The sequence below is a fragment of the Harmonia axyridis genome, chromosome 5, assembly GCF_914767665.1.
Source record: "Harmonia axyridis chromosome 5, icHarAxyr1.1, whole genome shotgun sequence".
NCBI lineage: Eukaryota > Metazoa > Arthropoda > Insecta > Coleoptera > Coccinellidae > Harmonia > Harmonia axyridis.
In genome coordinates this window covers 29,669,211-29,673,531 of record NC_059505.1, presented here as the reverse complement: position 1 = coordinate 29,673,531, position 4,321 = coordinate 29,669,211, and positions in this window count along the sequence as shown.

The window sequence follows — 4,321 nt, the reverse complement described above, 5'->3', positions numbered from 1 at the left end:
GATATCAAGCCTAACCTCTCAAAAATATTTATATTTAGATATTCATATGAATATTTATATAAGGCGTACAACCTTGCTTCCGCCGCAGCAACGGCGCGCCGTTTTGCAATAGATGGCTGTAACGGTAAGTGGTAGTAGAAATGAATATAACGTAGATGTCACACAATAAGTTTAGGTATTTGTGAACATAATGCCATCGACATGTTAGTCGATTTGTATCTGCATCATAAAGTTATTCACGATTAGCTGCCATACGTCCCGGTTTGGACCATTGAGTCCCCGTGTCCCGGTTAGTTATTCAATTGTCCCGGTCAGTAATTTGACCGTTATGAGATTCATATTTCCTTATATAGTGTAGGTGAGACAAAATTTATTTTCATGGAATCTCAACGGATTGCAGTAATCATAAATCTGAAATGCTGTTTCCGTTGCTCAAACATTATATTTCAGAAACCGAAGGATTGAAAATAAAATTATTGAAATTGTCCAAAAAAATCGTCTTATGCAATCACTTTATTCTATATTGAATTCTTAGAGTACCTTAATATTTCCATATAAAATATTTTCGCTGTCAGTGCGGTACTTACTTCGAAGTAAAATAAAGGCGAGTTTTTTATTAATTCGACAATGAAACTATCAGTTGTCCAGCGCATAGACTTCACAATACTGCTTCCATTTCCGCCGATATGATTTTAATTTCTGTGCATTCTATTGGTCTTAAAATTTTCAAATATTTTTCGATATTTTTTGTAAGGGTCGAACGATGAAAGGTTTTCGTGAGTATGCAGAAACAACTTACAGCAATGTTCTTTCCTTTTCTAGAATTCGATGGCTTTTACTAGTTCTAGCTATTGAACGCTTGCTGAAGCTATGGGTGCCATTGAAAAAAAATTTCTTAGCTGAAAAAAAGGCCTTAAAAGCTGTAACCGATTTTTTTTGACTCTTTATTAGAACTTTATACTCTACTTCTACACAGTCAAGCATTTCTGATTGACAAACCGATTGAAAGTATTGAAAAATCATTAATTACTGTTATTAAAGATTAAAGTAAAAATTAATTGAGAGGATAGGTACTAAGAAAGAGTTGAATGGAAGATTACTAAATAACTATTTTGGAAACCAAACAAGACAAGTCTACAGGGTGGCCACTTTTTTAATGGGATTGTATTGGTAGCTTTTAAGCCATAAGAGTTAGAAGGTCGGTCAAATGGAGAAAAAATTGCATGCATAGAAGCATTATAAAGCAGTTCAAACAAATCGAGATTATCAGGGCCGGTTATTGAGATATCATAAAAAAAGTAAATTATTTTTTTTCCCACTTTATTTAAAATATTATCAAAAAATGTTACATGAATTTTTTATTCGACAGTAAATTATCCTCAATTTGACGTATTCAGATTTCGTATCCAGCGTTTCGAACTCTCTGGGACACCCTCAACCTCATTTTTTTCAATACGGACCTGCATATTTTATGACATTTTTCGAAATAACTTTTAACGCTGAATTCAACGATATATCACACAATGTCATTCAAAGTTGATTTTCAGATGATTTTGACCCTCATCCAAATTTAATGGTGTGTATGTAAGAAAAAATAAGTTTATTAACGATATCAATGTTCTGACCCAAATTCAATCGAACCCAGAAAAAAATCGAGAACTGTGGCCAGTGAATGGAATTTTTCAAAAACTGCTGTTAATAAAATAGTCAACAGACGCGAATACAATGATTTTAAATTTGAATACCAAGCCTTGCACAAATTATATCGTAATGATCTCAAAAATAAAGTTCGATTCTGTAATTTGTTCCAACGGAACAAATGACAAATACAACAATAGTGATACCTCGCGAGAAAATTGAGAATGTTTCGAAAGGTATTCAAGGAGACCAAACAAGCAAATGTATAAGAAGTATGGGTTCCAGAACCGTAAAGTGTATTTTACAAAATGGTGGACATTTCAAACACTTACTTCATTAATTTTCATTTACTTTCGAATAATCATCTGATTTTCCTTTCGTTAAATGATACTTTCGTTTAATTATTATGAATTGAAATATTTAAATGATTATTATAAAAGAAGAACCAAGAAACCAGTATACTGGTTTCTTGCTTTGATTCTAATATGTTCCATTTAGTTCAAGATGGGTAAGTTGACTTTCTTATCGAAATTTATTGCATATTGCATGTTGTCAATTAAACTGAATAAAGGTAATACAGATCCGACCCAAAGAAAATTGGATAAGGGTCAAAATCACCTGAAAATCTACTTTGAATGAAATTGTATGATATATCGTTGAATTCAGCGTTAAAAGTTATTTCGAAAAATGTCATAAAATATGCAGGTCCGTATTGAAAAAATTGAGGTTGAGGGTGTCCCAGAGAGTACGAAACGTTGGAAACGAAATCTGATTACGTCAAATTGAGGATAATTTACTGTCGAATAAAAAATTCCTGTAACATTTTTTGATGATATTTGAAATAAAGTGGGAAAAAAAAATAAAAATGACATAATTTACTTTTCTATGCATGCAACTTTTTCTCCATTTGACCGACTTTCTAACTCTTATGGTTTAAAAGTTACCAATACAATTCCATTAAAAAAGTGGCCACCCTGTAGACTTGTCATGTTATGAGTTTCCATACAGTTTTATAATACGTCATAATCTCAAACAATTTATTAATATGAATTTCTACCAAGACCGATCCCATCAAGAAGATCTGGGCATACTGGCAACGTTGCAGATTATTTCGCATTTGACATTGACAGACGTTACGTATTGAACATAATGGCCGCCACCGGATATAAACAATGAATAAAATAGTAGTTTTTGACGTAGGGATGGGCAAGGGACAGAAAACTAGCGATATATATTGTATCGATATTTTCTGACACTATCGAAATATGTTGGAGTAAAAATATCGATATATAGATATTTATCGATATATACCGCTGTAATATTTTAGTGTGCGAATTTTTTTTTGAATTCAGTAAAGTTTTTCTATCAAAGAGGATAATAATAAGATTCAGTTGAAAACGACATATTTAGTAGTTTTCAATATTTCGCATTATGATTCCGACCACACGAAACATATTTTGATCTACTTCCATTAGTCGAAAATCCAGATTTTTAGTAATTTGCTTCCATTTTTATAGAATATTTTCAAAATGAAGTAGGTACTTCAGTTCTGAAATTCTACATATCGAAAATACTCGATATTTACATGAAAGTGCTGTGTTCACCATACGACTATTATAACCTGTTTGATTTGCATTCTGGTATTTATCAGTGCATGCATAGTTTTTATTTTTATTCCTGCAAAATCGAGCAATATGTCCTACCTTTTTACATATATAACAAGTTTTATCGAGACTAGAACACTGGAACGCTACAGGTGTTCTCCCTTTTTCTTCATTTTTATTCATAGTTTCTTCTGAAAGCAATCTTGAAACTAGATTCGTCAGTGTCTTCTCAGCATTTGTAGTTGATTCCCAAGCGGTCTTAAAGAATTTGTATTCTCCAGGTAATGTATCCACGACTTCTTATCTTTTTCCTCGGTTAGAACCTCAAATTTTTCACAATCAGTCACTATAGCGTAGAGTCCACTTGCTTTGAAATAAACTGTCATCTGAAAATTCCACATCTCAAAAGATTCAGCATCCACCAGCCTCTCAATTGCGCCTATTTCATTTGATTCTTCCTGCATGGTTTTCTACTTGTAAATTCCTGTGGTCTTGTGGGTTCGAATCCTTTGAATTTCTTGATTTTATTGTTCGGCTTGGAACGCCACGTGCCTATATATTCTTATTCAGAAAATCTTCTCTGGCTTGTTTTTACTTTTGTAGCACTTTGGGGCTTAAACTGGGCCCATGACCTGATGAAATATTAAGGGTTTTATTTTATATTAAGTGGGTTTTTTTTGGTCAATAAATCCTCCAACTTCATCAAACGATTAACTTAAACTTTATTTTTTCTCAATAGTGACTTTTATACATATGACTTACTTTTACATACATAGAAAAATATATTTGACATTTTATTCATAGAACAAAATATCTTTTCTTTGAACTACTTATTTTATGATCATTACTTTCTAAATCTAACATTTCAACAGTTCCATCTTCTGTCGCAATAGATTCAAATTGTCACGAAAGAGAATGTAGTTTTATAGTTTGTGGAAAATAAACGAAAAATTCCTGAAATGAAGTAACATTCATATCCAATTGAATGATACAAACACTTAAAACAAACCTGAATTGAGGAAAATGCATTCGATGATATAAATGTTCATTTCCAAATTTTGACAAATATCTATCGAATT